General features: G+C 44.2%; 1 protein-coding gene across 1 annotated transcript in view; it reads right to left on the reverse strand.

Moving 5' to 3' along the window:
* The window catches only part of smad5 (SMAD family member 5), a 46,870-nt gene extending 44,658 nt beyond the window's left edge, over window positions 1–2,212 (reverse strand). Inside the window, exon 1 of the mRNA XM_061929924.1 lies at window positions 2,050–2,212. The gene's annotated coding sequence lies outside the window, so the exon portion shown is untranslated. The remainder of the gene's footprint in view (window positions 1–2,049) is intronic.
* Window positions 2,213–16,033: the final 13,821 nt, after the last annotated feature.

Here is a 16,033-nt window from a genome sequence, read left to right on the forward strand (position 1 = left end):
TAAACGTAGTCATTGAGACACCTCCAAGTCTGAGGGGTAAGTGCGCCGTGTATTTCTTGAATCTCCGGCTCTTAGCTTTGTAAGGACTGGACCGAAATAGCTGCAATCGCCCATTGCCTTCTCTTAAGGCAGTGGTTCTTAACCTTGTTGGAGGTACCGAACCCCACCAGTTTCATATGCGCATTCACCGAACCCTTCTTTAGTGAAAAATACAATCATTTTTTTCAAATTCAAGACAAAGTTACATGTTTTTTTCTTACTGGTGCACAAAATGAACTGTGCATGAACATCACATTGTTCAAAGAACAAAACCAACACAGTGCATGAACTCACAACAAATTACACACCTGCAAATCAGATGGAAAAGTAGAGGGAACATTGTTTGGTGGTATCAATAATACGCCGATAGGGAGAAGTTTTGATTTACACGATGAGTCGGGTGTGTCTTGACCTCCGCCGAACCCCTGAGGCCGACTCACCAAACCCCTAGGGTTCGATCGAACCCAGGTTAAGAACCACTGTCTTAAGGTATTGATTTGTGATTTCCAAAAGCGCCTGTACATGTACAAGAAGGAGAAACACGGGCGTGTCTGGATGATCCGCCTCCATCTTTGTTATGAAGCTGGCTGTGGCGCGTTCTTTCTGATGTCTCTTCCTGTGTGGGGCGTGGTATTTTTGCCATCACTTCCTGTGTGGGCGCGGTCTTTCTGACGTAACTTCCTCTCCGAACTCAGTTTGTAAACGATCAATGAGTCCACACAAAGCTAAGAGATTCAAGAAATACACGGCGCACTTAGCCGTGTAAAAATTTGTCCGAGGAGGGGGACCTTAAACGCTGGTTTAGTGTGGCTGAAACGGGCTTAGGCTAAATAATTATTCGTTAAAGGGGTTAGATGACTTAGTGTAGACATGGCCTGAGGCTTTGTGTTTGCACCATCAAAAGCCCAATCAAACTTATGACATCTACAAATTTACATCCTCTACCCAGGAGGGGGGATGGGAGAGTTCCATTCATCCATCCATTTTCTACCGCTTATTCCCTTTGGGGTCGCTGGAGCATATCTCAGCTACAATCGGGCGGAAGGCGGAGTACACCCTGGACAAGTCGCCACCTCATCGCAGGACCAACACAGATAGACAACATTCACACACTAGGGCCAATTTAGTGCTACCAATCAACTTATCCCCAGGTGCATGTCTTTGGAGGTGGGAGGTCATCACCATTTATTTCATCAACAGTCACAATTGATAAGAACAGATTCCATTTGAGAAGTCAAAAGATTAGTCGCTTGGTCCTCTAACACAAACCACTACAGCGTCGAGTATGTATAAATCTCACATATTGGGAAAGGGTCTATTGTTATACTGCAAAACATTTGATAAACCAACGCAAACAAAACTATGGATACCAAGCATGATTTGATTCAATAATACAAATATACTAGTTAACCTAAGACTTTCGCCTTGCTTATAAAGAATGTTAAAAAAATGTTTATCTGTACAAGATGTAAGCATATGAGTAATGTTTAGCACACTTTTTCATGAAATATGGAGACTGGTGAGCACCCCCACCCAAGAAAAAGGATTCTGAGAAACGCAGTTCGCCGTACACAAACCACGGAGCCGTGAAACATCTCATTAGTGGCGAAAGGTAAAGATAAGTTGGAAAACACGCCCGTCGTGTTACAATAAGCACTTTATTTTCAACAGCGAAGATAACCATGACATCGTGCTAAAGCTAATGGCGCTGCTAACCTCAACTAAACTCGCCAAGAAAAACGCCAATCTACCCAAACTTTTCATAACCCCCTCAGAATCGTATTTTAATTATTTTAGACAATCACCAACCACGTTGAATCTTGTTATAAAAACAGATGTCCCACGCGAGTGATATTGCATTGCGTAAACTTGTTGAACTTAAGTTGTGCTATGCTAGCTGTTAGCCTAGCTAGCCGCTAGCCCTCCGCAGGGAAAAGTGGTGATCTCAGATGAAATAGCTTAACACCACTTTGCTTTCTTTTGCAAGCAAACCATCCTCCAATCCCCTACCTTTAAACGCGCAGTGTCCGCCAGCTAGTTTTCTGAACTTGTCCCTGCGTTACTTCCAACTTTCTTGAGAGATTTCCACCAGTTTTCCGCCCTCAGCTCGTCCATGCCATGTCCTTCCAGACCCCGAAGACAAGTCGCATGAAGGGAAGAGGTGGGGTACAAATCACTCCGCTGTGCTGACGAACTAGTCCCTGCAGTGGCGCTGCATCATTCATCCATTTTCTACCGCTTGTCCCTTTTGTGGTAGCGGGGGCCTGGAGCCTATCCCTGACACATAATTACTAATAAATGTTTTGGATATTTCCCAATGAACACACTTTCTTCACTTAGAGGTGCGTTGCTTTACTTGTGCATTTTTGGTAGACTATTTTTAACACAGATGTAAGTCATAAGCAACATTTGACACTTTTGGGTCACATTATACACGAATTCTATACATGTTACAAAGTAATAATAAAACGGTGGTACAGTGGCGACTGCAGGGGTTTTCGCGCATGACGAGTGAATTGTTCCGCGGGTGGTGCTGCGGCTGTGGGACGCCTCATAAGTTGCTGGCTCCAGTGAGTCTGGCCCTCTCTGCTTTGTTGCTTATTGTTCTCCTTTGTTCCGAGCGCCATGGCGTCCGTGCTGTTAATTGAACTTTAATTCGCCAGACCACTCACCCTCTTCTACTTGCACGCCGATGAAGCAAGTGTGAGTTGCGGACACGACAGTTTCAAGTTTTGGATGGTCCTGGATGTGCTCAACAGTGTTCATATTGAGACACTAGAGGGCAACATGACAGGTCTAAAATCCAAATATGGGATTCTATTTTATTTGTAAAAATATCTAACATGCTAAATTAACCATTCTCATAACCTAAAGGCAAATAAAAAATGTGTAAGTTAAAATGTATTTAAAAACATTGAACATTTAAGTGTTCAAACCTATTTGCCCTTTTGGCAACTTGATGGCAATGTTGACCTCCTCTTCCTCCTGTCTCGTTCTGCAGCCAAACTATATTGTATAGAAGTATTATTGTAGCAAAATTATTTGCAAATGCGTATCTCAATCTGTGCGTCTGTTTCTCAGTGTGTTTGTGTAATCAGAGCCGAGTGTGCGTGTTTTATATTGTCCGTCCATATTATGATTTGTCTGTAGGTTAAAAAAAAAGCAGTCTGTCCGTATTTCCTCTATTGGCTGTCTTTTTGCTACGTTTCTGCCGTAAACGAGTTGTGTCTGACGTCCGTATTCAGAGGTGTGTACGTGTAGAGCAATCTGTGTCTAAGAGTTGTGTGTGCGTAAAAAAATGCATCACTTTGTAATTAGATTGGTGTAAAGCAAGAACCCTGATTGGCTGTCTGATTACACTTGACTTTTGCGATAACATATTGTAAAGCAGGGATGTCAAACTCAAGGCCGGGGGCCAGATCTGGCCCGCCACATCATTTTATGTGACCCACAAAGGCTCGGAAATAATATGCGTCCAATAAAGTACTTGATCTTTTCTTACTAAATGTATTTGTTCTTTCCATTTTAACAGAAAAATATACAGGTACTGCATGACATTGCATACCTTTTAAACTTTATATAGCAAAAAATATATTGTCATACCGGTACTTTCCAAACATTTTATTTTGTTAAAATTGTCAGAGTTTGTAGGTGACGAACCCCAAGATGCAGAGAAGGCGGAAGGCATTGTACGAGAAAACATGATTTAATTATACACTAAGGCAAAACAACAAACGAAAAGGGTAACAAAAGGCGCGCACAAGGCGGAAAACAAACTTGGCTATGAACTAAAATAGCACAGAGGCTAACTGTGGACAAGAAACCAAAAACACTTACTGTGACACGAAGGAACTAGGACATGAGCAGAGTGAAACCAAAAGTAGACAGAGCTACAACGACAAGTATTAAGAACAACGACACGACAGGTAGGAACGACAATGATCCAGCCATGACTGGAGGAGAAGGCAGGTTTAAATAGTAGCTGGCTGATTGACACCAGGTGTGGCCAGGTGCCAATCAGCCACAGCTGAAGGGACACAGCACTCAGGGAGAAACAGGAAACAGAACCAAAATAAGAGCGTTGACAGGAAATGACAGAGGAAAAACTAAAACTTGACCAAACTGTCAGGGACAAGCCTGACAGTAGCCCCCCTTCCTATAACGGATACCAGACGTTCTAGGAACCCCCCCCAAAAAACAGTCCAAAGTCACGGGAGGGTGGAGGGAGGACAAGGAGGTGGGCCACCAGGCCAAGTGTCCCCGCAACCAGCGGGGAAGAGTTAGGTGGCGACGGCGAGTTGAACGCCGCCGCAATTGGCGAGGCGGCTCGACCGCCGGCATGGGAGGACCCACCGGAGAAGATGGTGGCGCCCTCTGCTGGCCCACCGGAGAAGATGGCGGTGGCGCCCTCTGCTGGCCCACCGGGGAGGATGGCGGTGGCGCCCTCTGCTGGCCCACCGGAGTGCATGGCGGCGGCGTCTGTTGGCTCACCGGAGAGGAGGATGGTGGCGCCCTCTGCTGCTGGCCCACCGGAGAAGAGGATGGGGGCGCCCTCTGCTGCTGGCCCACCGGAGAAGAGGATGGTGGCGCCCTCTGCTGCTGGCCCACCGGAGAAGAGGATGGTGGCGCCCTCTGCTGCTGGCCCACCGGAGAAGAGGATGGTGGCGCCCTCTGCTGCTGGCCCACCGGAGAAGAGGATGGTGGCGCCGTCTGCTGCTGGCCCACCGGAGAGGAGGATGGTGGCGCCGTCTGCTGCTGGCCCACCGGAGAGGAGGATGGTGGCGCCGTCTGCTGCTGGCCCACCGGAGAGGAGGATGGTGGCGCCGTCTGCTGCTGGCCCACCGGAGAGGAGGATGGTGGCGCCGTCTGCTGCTGGCCCACCGGAGAGGAGGATGGTGGCGCCGTCTGCTGCTGGCCCACCGGAGAGGAGGATGGTGGCGCCGTCTGCTGCTGGCCCACCGGAGAGGAGGATGGTGGCGCCGTTGGTTGTAGACCCACCGGACTGCATGGTGGCGTCTGCCGGCCCACCGGACTGCATGGTGGCGTCTGCCGGCCCACCGGACTGCATGGTGGCGTCTGCCGGACCACCGGACTGCATGGTGGCGTCTGCCGGACCACCGGACTGCATGGTGGCGTCTGCCGGACCACCGGACTGCATGGTGGCGTCTGCCGGACCACCGGACTGCATGGTGGCGTCTGCCGGACCACCGGACTGCATGGTGGCGTCTGCCGGACCACCGGACTGCATGGTGGCGTCTGCCGGCCCACCGGAGTGCATGGTGGCGTCTGCCGGCCCACCGGAGTGCATGGTGGCGTCTGCCGGCCCACCGGAGTGCATGGTGGCGTCTGCCGGCCCACCGGAGTGCATGGTGGCGTCTGCCGGACCACCGGACTCCATGGTGGCGTCTGCCGGACCACCGGACTGCATGGTGGCGTCTGCCGGACCACCGGACTGCATGGTGGCGTCTGCCGGACCACCGGACTGCATGGTGGCGTCTGCCGGACCACCGGACTGCATGGTGGCGTCTGCCGGACCACCGGACTGCATGGTGGCGTCTGCCGGACCACCGGAGTGCATGGTGGCGTCTGCCGGACCACCGGAGTGCATGGTGGCGTCTGCCGGACCACCGGAGTGCATGGTGGCGTCTGCCGGCCCACCGGAGTGCATGGTGGCGTCTGCCGGCCCACCGGAGTGCATGGTGGCGTCTGCCGGCCCACCGGAGTGCATGGTGGCGTCTGCCGGCCCACCGGACTGCATGGTGGCGTCTGCCGGCCCACCGGACTGCATGGTGGCGTCTGCCGGCCCACCGGACTGCATGGTGGCGTCTGCCGGCCCACCGGACTGCATGGTGGCGTCTGCCGGCCCACCGGACTGCATGGTGGCGTCTGCCGGCCCAACGGACTGCATGGTGGCGCCGTAGGTTGCAGACCCACCGGAGATGATGGCGCCGTCTCTTGCAGACCCACTGGGGCGAGAAGTAGCTGTGCCTCCCCAGCTGCACTGCTACTCATAGCCCCTCCCCCAAGGGACGGATCCCAGACGTCCCCAGATAGGACCACAGACGACAGGGGTGGGAGGGAGAGGGCTTGAAAAGCGGCCGAACTTTTCTTCAGATTAGCCATTAAGTCCAAAATTTTGTTAAGCCTCTCCGCCATGGACATCTCTGCGAGATTCGAATTTGGCTGGATCATTATGTCAGAGTTTGTAGGTGACGAACCCCAAGATGCAGAGAAGGCGGAAGGCATTGTACGAGAAAACATGATTTAATTATACACTAAGGCAAAACAACAAACGAAAGGGTAACAAAAGGCGCGCACAAGGCGGAGAACAAACTTGGCTATGAACTAAAATAGCACAGAGACTAACTGTGGACAAGAAACCAAAAACACTTACTGTGACACGAAGGAACTAGGACATGAGCAGAGTGAAACCAAAAGTAGACAGAGCTACAACGACAAGTATTAAGAACAACGACACGACAGGTAGGAACGACAATGATCCAGCCATGACTGGAGGAGAAGGCAGGTTTAAATAGTAGCTGGCTGATTGACACCAGGTGTGGCCAGGTGCCAATCAGCCACAGCTGAAGGGACACAGCACTCAGGGAGAAACAGGAAACAGAACCAAAATAAGAGCGTTGACAGGAAATGACGGAGGAAAAACTAAAACTTGACCAAACTGTCAGGGACAAGCCTGACAAAAATACTTAAATTTCTGCTTGACTTATGGTTTTAGAGAAAGTTATCCATCAAATTGTACACTGTAAAAACGACGATACATTTTACTGTAAAATTTGTGATGTTTTTTACAGTATCCATCCATCCATTTTTCTACTGCTTGTCCCTTACGGGGTTGCGGGGGGTGCTGGAGCCTATCCCATATTACTGTAAATTGAAAAAACTCTACCACTATCTTTTTACGGGAAATTCTGTCGACTGAGCTGCCAGTGTTATTACTGTAAGATCTATGGTTGTTATTTTTTATTGTTAATGGTAAAACAGTATCAGTTTTTTTAACAGTAAAAAAATTGGCAGCTCAGTTGCCAGAATAAAATAAAAACGATGGTAAAGTTTTTCCATTTACCGTAATATGTTGCAAAAAACACTGTATATTTATTGTAAAATTCTGGTGATTGAGTTGCTATTTTTTTACTGTAAAAAATACAAATGTTTTACAGTGTACCTAAAAAAAAAAAAAAAAGTAATCAAATGCATAGGCAAATTCATATATCATTCGTTGTTACAAGCGGCCCTCTGAGGGCAGCCATAACTACAATGTGGCCCTCAATAGTTTGACAACGCTGTTGTAAAGAGTTGTCTGAACGTCACCTGCCTTTCCCTACGATCCCCACTAGTCAGCGTCATTCACACTTGTGTGAGAACGATTATAACGGACTTTCCATCACTTTATGTGATTAAAAGTTCATGTTTTAGCAGTTTTTGATATAATTATGTTGTACTCAAATAAGTTAACAGTAAACAAAATGATCACGTTTCCTCCGTCGAGGGGCGGGGCTTCCATAGGGATAGGCCGGTGATTACATGATGTCTGCTGTCATTCGGAAGGAGTTGAGAGTAAAGCCACTGCTCCTCCACAATGAGAGGAGCCAGATGAGGTAGTTCGGGCATCTTGTCAGGATGCCTCTGGACGCCCTCCTGGGAAGGTCGTTAGAGCACGTCCGACGGAGGAAACGTGATAATTTTGGCCCCTGTACGTCATAACATTACTGACAACTTATTTGTGTACAAAATACTTCTGACAACTAAGTTACTGCTACAACGTGAACTTATATTTACATAAAGTGATGGAAAGTCCATTATAATTGTTCTTGGCTTCAATACCAACACTAGTGTGGGTGCAAGACGCAGACTAATGGTGAGCATAGGGAAATTTCGAATCGTTGCACGGACACACAACTCTTACACCGCAGAAGTGTAGCAAAAGCTACGTATAAAAAACAGCCAATAAGGGTTCCTGCTTCACACGAATCTGATTACAGACACATTTCCTACGCACACTCAACTCTTGACACAGATTGCTTTACACATACATAGTCAAGTCTTTAACGGCAGAAACGTAGCAAAAAGTCACGTTTAAAAAGACAGTCAATTGAGGAAATTTGGACAGACTGTTTTTTATTTTTACCCACAGACAAATCATAATACGGACAGACAACTTAATACACACACACATGAGATACAGAGATCCAGAAATCAATTAGTTCACAGACACCTGAATTGGATTACAGATGCACAGATTTATATCGGCATTTGCAAATAATTTTGCTGCAATAGTAGGTTGCCTGTAATGCTTTGATTGACCAACAAGTATCATGTTTCATTGCCTGCTTTATTACTTTCGCTTTCAAAGCGCAGTTTTGTGGCCCTAAACAAGATTTGTTGTGGCCCCGTTTTTCGGTTTTTAATATCACAAGGCTTGGTTTTATGAGTAGCTAACCAAATCGAACCCTTCCAGGGCTCTAAATGGCACTAGTTATTGCAAATATAAACAATGTGCAGCACTGTAAAAATCAGATATCAAGAATTGCATGAATGAATCCAGTGTTCCAAGCTTTAATGAAGAGGTCATTTCAGTCATTTAATAAAGAATAACATTTCTTAACATTCTTTGATTTAAGCTATTGGTGGAAAAAAAGGTGATTATCAAAATACTAAAACTAGGAGTGTCCTGATACGCGATACTGATTTTGGAGCTGTCAGGCTTTGGTGAGCATTGCTTGTAGCATGACCCCAAGAGAGCGGAAATAACAGACGGTGTGCAGGTAAAAGTATATTTATCGGCAACAAGAAGCAGACCAACAAATAGTATGATCCAGCACAGAAGGAGGGACCCAAGTGGAACTACAGTAATTAATGAGAATCAAGTGTGCTGGCAGGACATGAAACAGAAAGTAAAGGCGCTTTAAAACAGACAGCAAACAAGAAATACTGACAAAACAAGAGCACCAGGACAAGAAGTGATTCAAAAACACAGGAAGTATAAACTAGAAATAAGAGTAATGGACAGGAATTAAAAACGCCAAACACAAGAAAACACAATAAACAAATAAATAAAGTAGCAAACCTGACAGTAGCCCCACTTCATATAACGGATACCAGACGTTTTAAGTTCAACAGAAAGTCCAAAAACCAAGGGAGGGTGAAGGAAAGAGCGGTGGAGGGTCGCAAACTGCATCCCGCCTCAAAGGGCCGGCCAACTATCCATGCCATATTTTCCCGCAGTCAGCGGGGAAGAGCCATGTGTTGGCGGCAGGTGCAACACCGACGCAGCTGGCAAAGGGGAACAAGAGAAGCCCACGATGAATTCCCCAGCAGCAACAGTCGTCAACGCCCAGGTCCCAGGCGCTGCTGCTGTCGGTGCAGAGGATGTCCATGGACTGGCCACCATTGCGGCTGATAACGAGGAGGAAGATAAACGCCAGACGGGCGCTTCTGCAGCAGGAGAGGACGGCCAGCACCAAACGGGCGCTTCTCCAACAGGCGAGGAAGCTCAGGCGACGTGAGAGAGACAGGCAACGACCCCACCGGAAGAGAGACAGGTGGCGTCGCCAGGACAGGACAGAACGGTGTCAGCATTGTGGGCGAACTCACTGGCGCAGAATGGAGTACTGGTAGCGACGTCGTTAAGGTCATCCCAGCAGGGAAACATAGTAGCATCATGGACGACCTCACCGGAGCATGAAGGCTTGCTGGAAGCGACGTAATGGATGACCTCACTGGAGCAAGAAGTAGTCGTGCCTCCCCAGCTGCACAGCTACTCATAGCCACCCCCCACCCCCACTCCAATGAACGGATCCCAAACGTCCCCAGAGAGGCCAACAGATGCCAGGGATGGGTGGGAGGGAGCTTGATGAGAGGCTGAAGAACGCTTCAACGTGGCCATCAGTTCCAAAATCTTTTCAAACCGCTGGGCTATAGTAATCTCTGCGGGGTCACTCACTGGCTGGATCATTTCTATCAGGATTTGGTAAACGTTGCTTGTAGTGTGACCCCAAGGATGCGGAAATAGCAGACAGCATGCAGGTAAAAGTATATTTATTGGAAACAGACTAACAAGTAGAATGATCCAGCACAGGAGGGACCCAGGTGGAACTAAATAGAACTAACTCATGAGAATCAGGTGTGCTGGCAGGACATGGAACAGAAAGCAAAGGTGCTTCAAAACACAGAGACCAAACAGGAAATACTGAAAAAGCAAGAGCACCAGGACTGGAGGTGATTCAAAAACAAAGGAAGTAGAAAACAGAGCACTGGGCAGGAATTAAAACGCCAAACAAAGGAAAACAAAAACATGACCTAACTGTCAGTAGCAAGCCTGACAGGAGCCTTGAGTATATATTGGCAGATACCGATATTTATCCAATATATCAGCACAACTCATACATACTTTTATTTTAAGTGTGAAATGTTAGAAAAGGGTTGATCAGGTGAAATTAATCAAACAGAATAATGGTAGGTATAAAAAACAACAACTATTTATTAGCAACCGTTTGGAATGGATTTAAGCTATCTTTTGGTTGAAGTAGAATGTAATTGTTTTTTGGTGACCCTAGTGGCGACAATAATTCATCAAATTAAGCTCATTACGCAGTAAGTATAATGATGCGGGTACGTTTATTACTGGATACGGATACTTTCTAATACACTTCAGCCTTGGAGATTTTGTTTGTGTAAGAAATATGCAACTATAACTATTTGATACTTGTTTATATTAACCAATATGCTGTTATAGACTGCATTTCTGTTCAATTAAGGACACTTATTACATATGTCTAGCTTGTGTGCTTAGCTGTTGTGTAGCTGCTAGCAACCTTGTTGGAAGACATTTAGCTGTAAACATGCTCTGTTTTCACAAAGTTTTTAGTTGTAAACATGCTGCAAGACTGCCTGTTTCGGAGAGCTTATATCAGAGATTTTAGATCCAGGCTGATATAATCCCATCCTTGCTCTTTTGCTGTGATTGGACCGATATCCGATCATATCAGGTTTGAATACCTCTAATTAAAATTAAATGCATAAAAAATTGATGGACTCGCCATGTTAAAACGTTCACATCACACATTTGGAAATGATGCATTGTGAAAGTACTTAAAAAAAAGTTAGGATGTCAATTAGAGGAACAGGAGTTGATCATAAACAAATGGGTTTAAGTCTAGAGTCGTTGGTCCTTGTTCAAGCTGAAAGATTGCTTTCAGTGACAGAAATACATGTATAGATGGAGTTTATATGACATTTGAACTTGAATTGTTTAGCGTCAATATCATCAACTCGTAGTCGCTTCCAATTAAAATGGTAACAGAATGCACATACTGAAATTATAATTGTTAAATAATTAAGACTGTTAATTGACAGAAACATGACCTTCGATAGGTGGGATACTTTCAATGAGGTATGGAAGGTGCTTTCTCCCAACAATGTGTTCCTCGGTCTATTCAAGTAGGGTATTACCTCGAGATACGAGCTGAATTGGTTGTGTGTACCTTGAAAAACTCTTATTGCGGAACAGCCCATTGAAATTAATTCAAATCAATTAATCTGTGATTATCCCCCCATTAAAACAGCACCATTTTAACATGCCTTTTAAAATAAACACTTTTTTATATAAGAAATAGTGGTTTTATCGAGTCATTTAATAATAATGTACATTATTTACCTTGGAGAGCGGACTTCTAAGCTATCTCTTTTGAGTTGCTGCTCCATTAAACACACCATCAGCAGCTTCTCCATATTTTCATGAATAAATGTCCGCTGTTTATATATTATTTTAACGTCTTTGGCTGGCCCTCTACTCATTTTACTTCAGTATAGTGGTGGTATGGTGCTTAACCACACGCTCATTATCTTTGATTTTTTTCTTAAATTCAATGAATATCATCAGGTTTTTTTCTCAGCACAGTCCTTCACGCTCACATACTTCCTTCTTATGATTGGAAAACAAAGTTAGGTCAATCTCTAGCTAGCTAGAAGCGAATGCTAGTGAGTAAGACAGGACGTTTTAGTCGAATCTTAAGGGGTTCACTGACATTTGTTACGCCAACTAGTAACCCGAGGTGCCACTGTATTCATGAGCTGAGATGACAGGTTGTGCATTGGGCAAGAGGCTCCATATTAGAAAGTTGATATCATATTATGACCCACATTAAAAAAGACAATGGGAAGGATTCCTGCAAGCCACATGCATAGAAAAGCCAGCTGTCACAATGATTTAGGGCTGGGCTGATAAAACGTTATCAATATATATCCCGATAGACACATCATTTATATGAGTAAAAATGTTTTGAATAAGACGTTTGATATATATATATATGCTTTTGGTCGGAAGAAGCTGTAAAAGAACGAAACATGGTTTGTTGCTTGAACAAAGGCACTTGCGGTCTGTTAACCTAACAAAACAGGAAGTGATCAGTGAGCAATGGGAGGGACACACTAAACAGCCAATCGCGTAACAGTATCAACTATCAAGGTTGTTTGCGCCACCTTGCTGTCTCGCTGTTGATTCTCTGCATGGAGTGAGAAGAGAAAGTAAATATGAGTGCTGCAGAGAGCGAACGCAGTGTTGATAAAAGAGGAAAAGTCACATCGACAGTATGGCAGTTTTTTTGATTTTTTCAAACAGACCATACGCCTTTGCCGTGCTCATCTTTTCTTTTCAACCCACCCTTGTCCGTTCCCTATTCGGATATTCAGAAACAACAGGCAGGAACTGTGCATGACTGTATAAATAAAATGAATAACAAAATATAACAAATGTGCTACTTTAGAATAATAATTTGGTTCAATAATGTTTAAATAATTACTGCATAACAAATTAATTACCATACCTAAATGAGAATAACAGACCAAATTAAATGTTACACAAACCAAATCATTTCTTGGCAGTAAACCTGTAAAAAAAAGTGTTCTTCTCAGGTTTCTCTTGGTTTATATTTTCACACTTTGCACTATTTTGTTACACTTTATTAGGCATTTCTTACATATTTCTTGTTTTTGAGTCTTCATTGAAAGAGATTTTTGTTAAAGGTAAACTACACTTTTTTGTAATTTTGCCTATCGTTCACAATCTATATGGGAGATAAGAACATATTCACTATGTCTTTATTTTTTTGGGGGGGGTGGGGTTATAAATGATAAAAAACACTTGCAAGATGCGGCTAATGGGAATCACTATTGTAGCCATTAAAGCAACTTCAAAACCCTCCAATGTTTTATATACACACTGCAAGTATATATTATAATGTAGTAACAGACACGTTTATAACAATATGTAATATGTACAATATTTACCGTATTTTGGTCATTTTAAGCAATACCGGTCGCCCGTTTCCATAGCAGCGCCCTTCCAACTTCCGGCAATAAACGTGTGTTGTTTCTACTTCCGGAAACAAACGCAAGTGTGTTCTAATCATGGCGGACTTGGTAACAGTCAACGAAGATGACCATTTTTGGACAAATGAGGATACATAACCTTAACTTTTTTAATCTGAATATTACTTGGATTTTACTAAAGTCACTTTCGGCTCACGTCCCGCACAATAAATATGCGTGGTGGTCAAACTAGCTCTGTTTTCAATGGGTGCTGGGCGCAATTTAGCCTTTCTCGAAGAAAAAATGGCCCTGTGCTTGCGTTGTTTTTGTGCTGTACAAATCTTTCAAATCGCAAAAAGGAAAAACTTTTATTCAGAGTTCCTTCAAGCAAAAAGGGCGGAAGAGTGCAAGATTTTACAAAAACAAGGTTGAGAAAAGCATGCAGCTCACACTTCAGTCCAAGGGAGCAGAGTCGAAGAAAGCATGAGTTTGCAGTGAAGGTTTGTTTGTTATACTTGTAACGTTTATTATTTCCTATTCAAGTATTATTTTGAAACCATTTATATTTTTTAAACACGTTTGCTACGAGTGTTTCGAAAAGCACCAACTCGGCGAGTCTAATGTGAGCAAAACCTATGAGTTAAGCTTTCAGCCCATACACAATGTTGACATCTGTAGTTATATTTTGATAAAGACAGGGAAAAACACGCCACTTGTGAACAGTGCGTGCAAGGACAACACACATAGCAGTAGACGCAAAGTTACATCATGAAATGCAATCTTACCCGAGTAAAAGCGATGAATATTTATCTGGGAGAGTCTTGATACCAATTTCCTTGACCCAGCCACACACAAAGAAGTTGTAGACCGCCATATTTTTCCAAGTTGTCATCTGTTTTGTCGTGTAGAATGATGTCTGGACTACAATAGTTCGATATGTTTGGGAAGGTGACTGACGTAATTCTTGATATTACTCGACAAATCTTTTTTGATAAAGTATAGGGATAGATTCCATTGCATAGTTAGATTTGTTGCTCGTATCTGATTTTTGCAGGAAGATTTAAGCCTCTTTTGTTACTCAGATAGTTTGCGCGCTGCTTGCTGTACAATCGCCATCTTCACTTGGTTGACCATCACTGGTTTTCACTTCCAGGAAGAAGTCACGTGTCGGAATACAAGAAATACGGAGGATTAACTGCTGCTTATAGAAGCGAGCACAAAGAAGAGGCGGAAGCCGAGAGAGTGAGGTCGATGTGTCTTGGTACCGCTGCGAATTTTGAGCCAAGCTATGCCGAATTATTGGTGTGTCTATCCACATTAACTGAAAACGCCCCCGGCCAGCTTGACCAAACAGACAACTGTCCATCGAGTGAGTCACTATACTATTTATCATGATACATACAGCACACCAATGTACAACTACAGTATAATCTGTCAATCTCGATGTGTACAAACAAAACATGAAATGTGGGCTATTACTTTACAGATACTGTAATATGATTGTTCATGTTTTTCAGTCAGTACAGATTGTTGTTCTATCGCGTTGTGTTGGTTTATTACAAATTCAAATGCGAGTCGGGTGCTGACGTAGAAGCTTGCCTATCTCTTTCTGTAGCTTGCTCACGGCTAATACCGTAGAACACTGATGTGTTCATATCATCATCATCAGCCGTTGTCAGTCCACTGCTGGACGAAAGCCTCAGCATGTTTCTGCCATAGTAAACGATCTCTAGCTGCTCCCTGCCACTGCACTGTTCCCCAATATTTGTCTATTTCATCTCGCCATCTCACTCTCTGTCTTCCTCTATTTCTGCTCCCATCCATGGGTCTCCATGATGTCATTAGGGAAGTCCATCTATTATCTGTTCTCCTACTGATATGTCCAGCCCACTTCCACTTACTTAATTTGATAGTTCTCATAATGTCTTGGACTTGCGTTTGTTTTCTCACCCATTCATTTGTTTTTCTGTCTTTATATGTGATTCCGAGCATATTTCTTTTCATGTTGTGTTGTGCTGCTGCTATTTTCTTTTCCATTTTATTTGACAATGCCCAGGTTTCAGCTCCATATGTCATGGTTGGTAACACGCATTGATTAAAGACCTTTCTTTTTAGGCTTAACGGTATTTCTCCCCTCATGATGTTGCTCAGTTTTCCATATTGGCACCAGCCCAATCTGATTCTCCTCCCTATCTCCTGTTCTTGACTCTTTTCTTTCAGGCTAAATCTCTGCCCTAGATAGATATATTCATTAACTTCATCAATTTCATTTCCATTAACAGTCACAGGTCCATGAGGTACCATGGAATTTGCCATAACTTTTGTTTTCTTCATATTCATTTTCAATCCACAACATTTGCAAGGTCTTTAAGCATATCTTCCACTTCACTGATTTGCTCTCCCAAGACAACAATGTCATCTGCAAACCTCAGATGATTAAATTTGTCTCCGCTGATGTGTTAGTACGCTAGAAAAAGAGGTCCTCCGTGTTAGTTCTTACAAAAACAATGTCGCTACAGCTTGGTTATTATACAGGTTACAGAATGTAATGGCAGTTTTTAAATGCATTTTTAAAGTGATTTAAAGGTAGAATTGATTGCTCGCCACCCTAGAACAAGGCAATTTTTATATGTTAGAAAAAGAAAATGATTGTGAACCATAAGCAAAA

Source organism: Nerophis lumbriciformis, linkage group LG34 (genome assembly GCF_033978685.3).
Source record: "Nerophis lumbriciformis linkage group LG34, RoL_Nlum_v2.1, whole genome shotgun sequence".
Taxonomy (NCBI): domain Eukaryota; kingdom Metazoa; phylum Chordata; class Actinopteri; order Syngnathiformes; family Syngnathidae; genus Nerophis; species Nerophis lumbriciformis.